The 12,510-nt window shown below is 54.9% G+C and overlaps 1 protein-coding gene across 1 annotated transcript in view; it reads left to right on the forward strand.

Annotated features, from left to right (window-relative positions):
• Positions 1-4,490, forward strand: part of AHDC1 (AT-hook DNA binding motif containing 1) — a 76,052-nt gene extending 71,562 nt beyond the window's left edge. The window contains exon 7 of the transcript XR_016388163.1: positions 2,501-4,490. The gene's annotated coding sequence lies outside the window, so the exon portion shown is untranslated. The remainder of the gene's footprint in view (positions 1-2,500) is intronic.
• Positions 4,491-12,510: the final 8,020 nt, after the last annotated feature.

The following is a 12,510-nucleotide window of genomic DNA, read 5'->3' on the forward strand; positions in this document are numbered from 1 at the left end:
AACAGGCAATGACCATCTGATAAGAGACACACACTCCAAAACACTGACACACCAAAATCCCCATGTGGTAACACCAGCAGCTATCATACTAACGCAGTTCATTCCAGCTAGAGTTTGCAGTTCTGCATTATGAAAGAAACTCAGCCTCACATATGGAGTCACCCACACGCACACTGAGAAACACACAACTCCCCAAACTTTTATTGATTGCCCACAATGCTTAAGGCAGGCAGTTGCTACAGCACAGATGTAAGCAAAGACACACCCAGGAGCCCAACATGTGAAGAGACACAAGTCCCTGAAGGACCATGGGCCCTGACATGTCCCACCCGCACCCACACAAATACCCGTAGCACAAACACATGCCGGCCTAGGGTGTGAGCGGAGCGGAGACTCCTCCCTGCCCACAAGCCCCGAGGAGCAGCAGATGTGCCTTGAGGTCAGAGGGCCCTAGTGGCTTCGGTACCAGCTCCAGATGAACCCATACAGCCTGGGCTGTACCCTCAGCACTAGGGAGGAAACAGCACCAGCTCTTTCCCTGGGAGCCCTCAGACTGAGGGGAAAGATACAGCTCATCCCCAGGAGGCCCTGTCTGAAGCTCTGTCCTCCCCAGTCCCTGCCTGGACTGACAGAAGAGGCACTGTCCTGCCCAGATGAGGTCCAGCCTGACGGAGGCCGTATCTCCCTCCCAGGCAGCTCTGGACACTACAGACAGACACATATACACACACACCAGCGTGTGGCAGCTCCTGGGGGGTTCTGGAGGGCTTCCTGACAGAGGTGAGCCTGGGGCCTGGTTTTGGAGCCCAGGAGGAAAGGGGGAGGGAGTGTGCTGAGGAGGGCCTCCTTATCTTACCCCACACCCGCCCCTCCCCCAGCAGCTCCTCCTCCCGCCAGGGCCCAAGGGGCCTGCTGGGGCCCCACAGCCCTGTCAGCCCAAGCAGTGAGCAGGAGGAGGAGAGCGGGTATTTTTAGCTTCTCTGCCACTGACATTTCGCAGCAGGCGACCTGGGGTGAAGCTGAGTGAGTGCTGAAGGCTGGGAGAAGCCGCCAGCGCCTTCCCGCCCCCGTTGCACATGCACACACAACTGTGCACGCACACAGCCACATCCCCCAACACTCGCAATGCTCACCTAAGGGGCACAGCTTCAGGTACACAGTTATGTGCGGATCTAGACACACACACATGCACCTGTGCACACACTTGGTCCATGTGCCACTTATGCCTAAAACCTCACACACCCGGACAACACGAAATGTACCTGTTCACACACCCAGATACATGCACACACAATTCAGACATATAACACACTTCCCACACCTAGCCAAGCATGCACACATTCGCTCATCATTCAGTTGAGAAGTATGATTCAGTGCCTACTGTGTATTGGGCACTATTCTAGACACAAAGGGTATCGTGAACATACAGACCAAAATTCCAGCCCTCATAGAGTTTACATCCCGGGCGGGGCGGGGGGGGGGGATGTTTGACCATAAACAAAAAATAAAGTATTGCTTCAAGAACCACCCATTTAACCCAGTCCCAAGAACCCAAGAACCACCCATTTAACCCAGTCCCCCCAAATACACAAATATGACTCCCTGACAGTCACTGTCCCACAAATATACAAAACTGCACACACTACCCATAGTCAGGACTCATACAGACAACTCCACCTTGTCCCTCAAAACAATCACAGACGTGCACACAGCTGTGCACATATGCAGCATACACTTCCTGTGTAAATACTCATGCAATCAAACACGATACACACGCACAAATCCAACCACACACACACTGTGCATAGCTATATAATTTACTTACCTTCGTACACAGAAAATAGCCTCTACAAAAGCACGTAAGTGCAGGTTCACACACGCCCCCTACATGCCCGTGTGCACACACACACATGCTCACAACTATCCCCTCAGGGTAAAATTCCTCTCCTGCCTATAGCAGACACACACATGCACACATTCCCACAATCCTCCCCCCACCCAGTGAAATCCAAGCCTGTTTGCCTATGTTCACAGATGTACACACAGAGCCCTATCACACAACTTCACATACACACCTAACTCCCAAGCTCCAAAGAGGCCACACACCCAGGTTCGTGCCCATCCTCCCACCCCCAGCCCCTTCCCTCTTTTCTCAAGGTGAGTGTGGTCACTGCGCACCATACGTGCACTCAAAATTCTGCCCCCAAGATTCCAACCCTGCTGACCCCAGGGACTGGGGGTTGAGGCCAGGCCGTAGAGAAACCCAGCAAGGGGCAGGACTCCCTCTGAGCTCAGAGTTTGCCCCTGGTGCCCAGACTGGAGGTGGAGCCAGGAGAGGCTATGCTTCTCAGAGGCGCCACCAGGCCCCTCCTCGCTTTGCTCTCCTCCCCTCCTCCCTCTCTTCTTGAGTTCCTTTCCTTCTCTTTCTCTATCTCCCCATCCCATCGCCACCTCCCCAGTAGCCCTTGGCCCAGAACCAAACTCTCCTTTTCTCTTCCAGGTTCTGCTGCCCTAGAGGCTGTTGGAGCCCTTGTGATAAACAGATGGGCCGTGAAGCACACAAACACATCACTTGGGACAAAAAAAAGAAAAGAAAAGCAAAAGCCAGAGGTCATTGTCGTATCATGAAGAACTGGGAGGGAGAAACAGCTCAATGGGCCACGGGAAGGCTAGGAGAGGACAGACGGCCACGGGCCAGTGGGCACAGCAGACACAGCCAGGGGAAGAAGCAGCCCTGGCTTCCAGTTCCGACTCTGCTGTGTTACCCTGGATCAGCCGCTGCCCCTCTCTGGATCTCTCTTCTGCTTCTAACAAAGAGAGAGCTGCAGTTGGTGATTTCTGAGGCAATGAGATTCTCAAAGTCACTGCAGCAGTTGTATAAACAGGGCGGGGGCCTGGGAGCCTTGGGAGTCTGATCAGAGTAACAAGAGCCCCCTCCTCAGAGGCTCCCCGACAGCCTCCTCCCCCCTCTAGGCCTGGGCTCTAGTCTGGGTTGAAGCACCAGAGGCCAACAGCACCCCTGCCCCCCAGTATGTATAAACACATGTGCCCATGTCTTTTGCCCTCTCTGGACCTTAGGCGTCCAGGCTCGTGTATTTAGGGGCTCACGTTCGGGCTCTGTGCCGGTGAGCCAGTCGATGTGTGCACTGTCTGTCTGTCTGTCCGGCTGCCAGCAGCCTTCAGGCGCCAGGAGGGGAGGCAGCAGTCGGGGACGTGGGGGTGGGGAAGGAGGTAGCGTTGACAAGTTCCAATGTCTGGCTTTCCCTCCTGGAAACCCCGAGCTGGGGCTGGCCCCCCCTTCCCTTCCTGTCTCTCTCGCTCAAGCACGTCCCTTCTAAGAGCCCCTCTCTGCAGACACCCCCAGTGGAACCAAGCCCAGATCTGCTGCCAAGAAGGCCGACATTTCTTCGACTTGCCACGTTAAAGGGGCCTGCACAGGCACGCACTCAAATCCCCCCCTCCATGTCCTCCTCCTGTGCACATTCAGACGACCCGAAACACACAAAGACACGGTTGGACACAGCGGCCACCTGTGCACACAGGAGGCAGCACATGGAGCGCATCCGACCCGGGGCTCACAGACAAGTACCAACACGGCCATGTACTCCCCCTTCCTACACTCAGCTCACCACAGACTCAGAAGCGCGCAGTTTCCAGCACGCGGTGCTCACAGACACGCACAAACACAATCACACACAGGGCCCTGCCGAGCAGAGAAACAAGTGCAAACCCGTAGCATACTGTCTCTCCCTGCATAGCGCAACTGCCACCTCCGCCATGGCTGCTTTGGCCCCGTGCGGATGCAACCCCAGGAACACAACAGCCGTGCCGCCTGTTCTCTGCACACACAGCCGAGCATCGACAATCACACACGGTCATCCCCTGCATCACCAGAGATAACCACGCTTACAAAGCCCGCCGGGCACAGAGACACCCCATGCCCACGCCCTGGACATTTGGACCAGCGCGCTCCGTTACACAGTGTCTTCCTGGGCACGGAGACCGGCCTAAAATCCCAGCTGCACGCATGACTCTGCTGTGCACATACAATCGCCGTCCCTTGGGCACACACAGAGGAGCTCAAACTCACAGTTACGTCATTATCCTCTTGCACACAATAACAAATTCACAGGGGCCCCAATGCACCCAGACATGAGGTGAGTACACAGACTCAGACACACATGCTGAGCCTTTTACGCACACAGATTCCTTATCACTAACAGTCGTCGTCTTGTGTCATCCTCCCTTGTGCTTACACAAACATGCAGTGGCCCCTGTGTATCACAAAGCAGCACAAACTCACACACAGAGTCATCTGTGTGCATTGAGGCAAACACAGACTCACGAATCACCCCCAGCATGCTCCTCCCTGCACACCTAAGCGTGCACACTCCCACAGACAGACCCGGCTATCTGAACCTCACACACACACACCCCAGCCCCAGGCCCCCAACCCAAGCCTCCTGCCTCCCTTTCTTGGCTGGTGAGGGTGGGGAAGGACTGGGAAGGTCGGGGGCTGGCTCAACCCTTGTTCCCTCCCTACGCCGGCTGGCTCGCTCCTTCCTGTCTGGCAGGGTCAGCCAGCCCAGCCCCGGCTCCGGCAGCCCTGGCTGCTCTGGGCAAACTCTCGGCGGGTTGGTCTCGGCTGATGTGCAGCAGCAGCAGCAGGGGCGAGGAGGCTGCGGGCGGCTCTGCCAACGTGGCAGACGGCGGGCAGGGCGGCAGGAAGGAAGCTGGGCCCGTTCTGCGCCCACTCACTGGGGGAGACAAAACCAAGGGGGCTGGATGAGCAAGCAAGGCAGCTGGGCAAGGGGACTTCGTGCCCAGCCCGGGCTCTGGGCCCACATTGGCCCCAGACTCACTGGGTGACCTTGGGGAACTTGCTCCCCTTCTCTGATCCTGTTTCCTTCTCCTTCAGCAAGGGAACAGCCTGGTCTGGATGCTTCCTCCAGCTCCTAAACCTTGTATCCAGTTCAGTGCAAAGACCTCATGGGAGGGAGACGTGGGTTCACTCTGTGGCCTCGAGCTAGTCCCTTCCCCTTTCAGAGACAGCTTTTCAGTCCAGCAGTTAAAAACTCCTCACCTCTGAACTGCTGTCGCCATTGACAACACGGTTTTCATTCTACAAAGGTAGCACCATTTTACAGATAAGAAGACTAAGGTTCAGAGAGGTCAAATGATGCACCCAAGGTTGCCCAGCAAGTGAGTGTGGCAGAGCTGGGACAGACGCTCAGGGCTTCTGATTTAGTCTTTAAGATCAGTGTTGCCTCCTTTATCTTTCAGACATCCCATGCCCCTGCTGGTATCCAGGCTGCCCCTCTGAGATCCTCCCACTCCCCCCCCACTCCCCCAGGCCCTGAGCCCCCTCAGAGCCACCTGGTTCTGCCCTGGGGAGTCAGGGTGCAAAGGCCAGACAGGCCTCCCACCAGCATTCCAGCTGCCACTGGGAACATGGCTGTCGGCAGGGCCAAGAGAGCCAAAAGCCACCTCCCGAGCAGGCCCACATAATTGGTACATTGTCAACCCCAAAACAGAGCTGCTGTGGGATCTTGGGCAAGCCCCAGTCCTCTCTGGGCCTTGGTTTCTTCATCTGGCTGCAGTGGATTAGACTAGCTGATTTCCAAGGGCCCTCTCAGCTTGGAATGTTGCCTAGGGAGTGACTGAGGAGAAACACGGCTGGGGGCGGCCATGGGTGGGCCTCAGGTGCCTGACCGGAGGAATCTGGTCTCTGCCTCACCTGCTTGCGGGGGTCACGTCTGGGCCCTCTCACACGTCTTTGCAGGATGGCTGGGTGGACAGACAGATGGACAAAGGTATGAAGGAGAGAGGGAAAGGAGGCCCTCAAGCAGTGCTCTAGGGGTTGAGCACCCCCTGCGGAGGAAGGAGGACAAAAGGCAGAGGGAGGCTCCCCCTACCCGCCTCCTTTGTTTACTAGACAAACCTCTCCTGCTGCTCACTTTGCCCTGCCCTACAGGGCAGTCTGTGGGGAGGATAAAGGTGAGACAGACAGTTACAGGAGGAGGGTGAATGCTGTCCTGGGGACCATGGAGGAGACACCCAGCTCAGCTGTGGGTGTGAAGAAAGGCCTGTGGGAGGAGGAGTCACAGGTATTGAGTTCAGCCTCCTAGGATAACTCAGAGTAGGCCCAGAGAAGTGTGCATGTTCGAATGTGTGTCTGTGTGGGTGCAATTACTATCCCATTTTACAGATGGGGAGATCAATGCTCAGAGGTGGTGAGACAGAGCCAGGTCTTACATCCAGGTCTGCCTGACTGCAAAGCCAGTGTTTTTGTGCTATGCCACGCTGCCTCCCGAAGGAGTGAATTGCTAATGGTGGCATTTCAGATTTCAGATGTAGTGACAGCAAACTAGGGAAGAGGTTCTGGACAGATGGTTCCCAGTCGGGTCCCTGCCGCGGGCTAGCAGAACAGAGGTTTGTCGTGGCAGGCGAAGCGCCCTCTCCTCCGTTCCTCTTGTGTGTGGGATGCAGGCAGGTCCCCCCACACACACTCTCCTCACCATCCCCCTCCAGCCCTTTGGCCCTGCCTCGGTGACCTGCATGAGCTCAGCTTCCCAGCAGCCCTGCGGAGGAGTCAGCCAGGGCAGAGGCTGCCTCTGCCCTCTCACTGCTTGGCAGTGCCAAGAGAGGTGGGGCTCCGGAGGGGTGGGGGGAGCCTCCCAGCCACCAGACCTCCAGTCCTGTCCCCCAGCTCAGGCGCCCCTGGGGTTTGCTGCAGAGGCCCAGGCTGGGACAGGTGGTGCGGGGCTGGGGCATGCTGGTCAGGCCCGTCCCCGTTGCTGCAGCCTTGTTGAGCTGCCATTAACAAGTGGCCGGAGGTTGCCGTGTCTCCATGGAGACCAGACAGTCAGTGCGGCTCCGGGGTGAGGGCCGTGATTAGTGAGTGTCAGCTTTGCCAGCCCTGCTCTTCCCACCGCCTGCTCGCCGCTGGGGTCTGAGACAACAGGCCTGGCCGGGGGTGGGGAAGGACAGGGAGGGGCCTCCAGGCCCCCACAGGCAGGGGGTTTCCAAGCCTGGCCCCAGGTACTGTCTTTGTCTCAATTCCCCCTGCCTCCCTCCCCAATTCATCTTCCACACAGCCCCCAGGGTGAGCTTTCTAAAACACAAGCTGAACCCTGACACTGCCTCCCTTAAGAACTTTCCATGGCTCCCCGTTCCTCTGAGGCTGAGTCAAATTCCTTATCGTGGCATTCACGGCCTTCCTTCCTTCCTTCATTCACTCATTCATACCAATAAATCTTGTTTTGAGCACCTACTGTGTTTCACGAAACCTGCCAGGTATACATGGTCAATGAAACAAGCAAGATCCCTGCCTTCGTGGAACTTCCCATCTATTGAGAAACACATACTACAAACAAAATACAAATCAATAGATACACGATGACAATCATGAAGACGGCTGGGAAGGAAATGGAGAGGGTACGTTGGTAGAGAGTGATCCACAGGGGGCCAGCCTACCTAGGGTGGTCAGAGTGGCCTCTCTGAGGAAGCAACATTTTGACAGAGTCACAGACATTGATGGGGACCCACCGGTGGGGAGATAGGGAGGAAGGGCATTCCGGGGAAGAGCGTGCACCGGGGCCCCATCTCCTGCCTAGGCCTTCTCCTCCTCCCCACCTCTGCCCCCACCCATGTTTCCTATCTTGGTTAAAGGCATCGGGCTATCAGAGGAAGAGACCTCTGAGTTATCGCCAACTCTTTCTTTTCCCCCTGTGCTCACTTCTCATCAATCGTGTGTCCTGTCAATTCACCCGCTGGATCTCTCTCCTCACGGCACCGCAGGCCTCATCATTTTCACTTGACTATCACACCTGCCCGCTAACAGGCTTGTCCCTTCACTCAGCGGTTCAATCATTCCTCCAATTGTGGGATAAGCGCCCCCTATGTGCTGGGCACGCTCTGCTGGGCCTTGTGGACTCAAGCCTGAGCAGGACCACACAGTCCCTGCCCTCGGCCAGAGTCCAGTCTGGGCAAGTTTACAGGTCCCGAGGAGGAGGAGGAAGACCTAATCTAGACCTGGGGTGCCCAGAACAGCTTCCCGGAGGAAGCATGGCTAGACGGAGACCAGAGGGAGGACCAGGAATTAGTGGGCAAACTGAGGGGGAAGATGTCGATGTTGCATGCAAAGGAGAGAGGCTGTGCGCAGGTGGGAAGTAAGAGGTCAGAGCCTGATCTGCAGGCTGCTCGGGAGCCCCTGGGGGACTTTAACCCACGGGGGGCACACACTCAGATCCGCTCCCTGACATCCAGTCTCTCCCCTTCCGGTTCACTCTCCACACTACAGTGAGAGTCATCTTCCTAAAATAGGCACAATCGTCCCTTCCCAGCTCTTAAAGGCCTGCTCCGTCCCCAGCCCTTTAAAGTCCAGACTCGGCGGCAGCGAGACACTCGAGGTCCTTGAAACCGGCTTTCCAGCCTCATTTCCAGTCACTCCTCCCAGCTGACTCTGCTCAGCCACACCCAAACAGGTTATATCCTCCCGGTCTCTGGGCCCTTGTCCTTGTGGTACATCCTCCTGGAGTGCCCTCCCCCACTTCTCCAGGTGAAGTCTTCATCCTTCAGGGCCCAATCCAGATGTCCCTTCCTCCAAGAAGCCTCTCCTGACTCCTGTTCCCCAACAAAAAATAGGTTTCTCCTCTATGCCCCCATTACACTTAATTACAGACAGCTAATACTCATTGGATACTTCTTTCTTTCTTTCTTTCTTTTTTAAATATTTATTTATTTATCTATTTTGGCTGCGCCGGGTCTTAGTTGCGGCATTCAGGATCTTTTAGTTGCGGCATGTGGACTCTTAGTTGCGGCATGTGCACTCTTAGTTGCGGCATGTGTGCGGGATCTAGTTCCCCAACCAGGGATCAAACCCGGGCCCCCTGCATTGGGAGAGTGGAGTCTTACCCACTGGACCACCAGGGAAGTCCCCTGGATGCTTCTTTGTATGTGCCAGACTTTATATAAGCATATCATGTTCATGATATTATTTAATCCTCATGGCTATCTTAAAAGAAAATATCTTGGAATTCCCGGGCGGTCCAGTGGTTAGGGCTCCGTGCTTCCACTGCAGGGGGTCACAGGTTAGATCCCTGGTCCCGGAACTAAGATGCTGCATGCCGTGTGGCACAGCCAAAAAAAAAAGAAAGAAAATATCTTATCATCATCCCCATTTTACACACATGAAACTGAGGCTCAGAAAGGTTTAGTAACTGGCCCCATTTCTAAAGGTAATAAGTGATAGAGCTGGGGCCCAGGGAGTTGGTTGCCACAGCTCATGTGCTTACTCTCTAGTCCACCTCACCCTATAGTACAGTTTCTAGCCATGCCTCTGTCTCCCCTAGCAGACTAGCAGCACTCAGAGGGCAATGTCCAAGTCTGACTTATCCAGGGTCCCCAGGGCCCAGCACATGGCTACACTTAGGGAAGGGGTGTGCAAATGTGCATAGAATGAGTAAATAACTTTAGTAAGAACGATACTAGAGGGTTGGGAGCTGGGTTCACAGGCAGGTTTCTGAGGGTACATTAAAACCCTCTGTCCTGAGTGGATCTGCTCATCATCCTGGGACCACACCATGCCCAGTCCAGCACCTGGCTTCTGGTCCAGCCCTAACAAGAGTCTGCTGGTGACCTTGGGATTCCTAGCCTTTGGCTGGCAGCCCCTTTGGGATCAGACAGATCCAGCTTTGAATCTCAGCTGTGCCCTTAGATATATATTTTTTATTTATTTATTTATTTATTATTTTTATTTTTTGCGGTACGTGGGCCGCTCGCTGTTGCGGCCTCTCCCGTTGCGGAGCACAGGCTCCGGATGCGCAGGCTCAGCGGCCATGGCTCACGGGCCCAGCCACTCCGCGGCATGTGGGATCTTCCCGGACTGGGGCACGAACCCGTTTCCCCTGCATCGGCAGTCGGACTCTCAACCACTGCGCCACCCGGGAAGCCCACGTGCCCTTAGATATAGCTGTGTGACCCCCAAGCAAGTGACTTTACCTCTCTGAGCCTCAGTTTCTTCATCTTCAAAATGGGCTCAATAGTGCCTGCTTTTCAGGAATGTTGTGAAGATAATGGATGGCAGCCATTCTTACTATTTCCCAAGGGTCTACTATGTGCTTTGTCATTTATTCTTTTTTTTTTTTTTTTAGAGTTTTTGTTGTTGTTGTTGTTTTTTGTGGGATCTTAGTTCCCCAACCAGGGATCAAACCTGTGCCCACTGCAGTGGAAGCGTGGAGTCCTGACCACTGGACCGCCAGGGAAGTCCCTATCATTTATTCTTAATTAGTTTGGCCCTTAGGCCCAGGCCACCAGGGAGGTAGGAACCCCCCCTTTCAGAGGGCCCACTCTAGGCTTCCTCTACTGGGCCCTTCCCCATGGAATGAGGAGTCAGAGAGAGGCCAAGAGGCCATGCCCACCTGGAGCCCTCCTCCACCCCCTCTAGACCACCTCTGGGTACCCAGATCCTAGAATCCCTTGAGCTAGGTCCCAGAGACTGAATGACCCTTGTCTAATCCAAACCCCACTGCCAGGGTAGATTCCTAGGCCTACAGGGTGGCCAAGGGGCAGCTGTTTGCTGGGGACAGATGAATAGAGCTTGAACATGCTAACGATGAGGCAGGGAAGGGATGCGAGAGAGAGGCCTCCAGTGGACTCCTATTAGGGGCCAGCTTGTCCTTACTAATCTTCACATATGCCTCGAGAGGCAGGAATTATTAGCACCATTTTAGAGATTAAGAAACTAAGGCTTGGACTAGAGGAGTGACTCCAAAGCCTGTCCGTTTTGCTGCCTCTGAGGTGGCAGTGCTTTATATCTTAATGCTTTACATCTATTGCCTCATTTAATCCTCACAACAACCCAATGATATAAGTAATATTATCATCCTACTTTACAGATGAGGAAGCTGAGGCACGGAAAGGTTAAGGGATTTGCCTAAGGTCACACAGCTCGTAAATGGAAGAGCTGGGAGTTGAACCCCGGCAGTCAAGCTCTTAACTCTAGGCTCTGCTGTCTATTACCATGTGCATAGTTGTAACTCAGCTCCTTAACTTGGCCACTGACCACTCTGCCTCAGTCATCGGTCTGAAGAATGGGATTCAGTAAAGGTGCTCTGAGTGCCCCCTGGTTGTAAAGCCAGGAAGAGTCAGAAATGTGATCCAAGCTGAAGGGAGGGCCCTGTGGAAGGAACTGGGGGCTGGGGCTTGACTCTGCTCCTCACCCTCCATCCTGCAGCCCCAGCATAGCTGGGCAGGGCCCTGGGGGGCTGCTCCAAGAGACGCCCCTCTAGCCTGAGCTCACAACAATGCCCTCCTTCCTAGCCTGTGGCCTGAGAAGATGGCGCTTTCCCAAGGCCAAGGCACAGGCAGCAGCCCCCCCTTCCCCTTCAAGGCTCAGCTGTGGGGCGGCTGCCCAAGCTCCCGCCTCTCCTACTCCCTGGCCAAGTTGCTGCTCTGTGGTCACCTGGACCCAATTTCCTCCTTCCTGCCTCCTCCCATCTCTGGGAAGCGCCCCTGGGCTGCCCTGCCAATTTCCAAAGGCTTCTCCCCCAGGAAGCCATCTCTGTCTTCTCCCAACCCCCACTGCCAGGTCTCCTACCCCTACTTGGAACACTCCAGCTCCTCTCCCTTCAGCCCCACACGTAGAGAATCACTTGGACCATCAGCCCATTTTCCATTCGGTTCCTGGCTGAACATTGGGTCCCCCTGGCCAGACTGCGAGTTCCCTTTGCAGGGTGGTTATCACATCGAGTGCTTTCCTCTCCCCGCACAGTGCCTGGCAGGGAGGAGCCCAGAGCCAGCTTCCCGCGCTCCAGGAACAGAAACTTGGTGCTCAGAGGCCTGGAGCCAGCATCACTGCTCGTCAAGCTTTTGAGGTCAACCTGCCCCGCATTTTAAGGGAAGAAACCAAGGAGACCCAGGGAAGGGAAGGGACTTGCCCAAGGTCACCCACAGGCGAGGCCAAGACTCAAACCTACATCCTCTGACTCTTAGGCCCAGGCTCCTGGTGCTCTACGTGGGTATAGTTTCTAATCCCGCCAGGTCCTCATTTCCAGGCAGAAAACCAAAATAGTTCCTGACAATGTATTGTCAGAACCTAAGGGGGCTAATTCTGCCCCAAATGCCATAACCTGGAAAAGGCCCAAAGGGATTATTATCCAAACTCCCTCCATCACCCCACCCACCCACCCATTTTGTAAACAAGCAACCTGAGACCCAGAAAGCAGAGGGACCTCCTCAAGGTCACGCTGAGCTAGACCCAGAGCCAAAATTGGATTCCATGTCTAGTTCTTTGAAGAAGAATTAGGCATCATCAACTAATTCATTCATTCAGCGAGGAGTTGGGATTTTTTTTGTTTTTTTTGAGCGCTTAATAATGCCTAGCTCTGTGCTGGGTGCTAAGAATATAAGGGTAAAAAAAGACAGCCATAACTGAGGGGAGGGGACTCCTGGGTACAGAAAATGTTTAGCATCATAACGGTCTGCATCTTGATCTGGGTACCAGTTATA

This window comes from Delphinapterus leucas, chromosome 1 (assembly GCF_059928025.1).
Source record: "Delphinapterus leucas isolate spDelLeu-1000000601 "Yukka" chromosome 1, BTC_Dleu_Yukka2, whole genome shotgun sequence".
Taxonomy (NCBI): domain Eukaryota; kingdom Metazoa; phylum Chordata; class Mammalia; order Artiodactyla; family Monodontidae; genus Delphinapterus; species Delphinapterus leucas.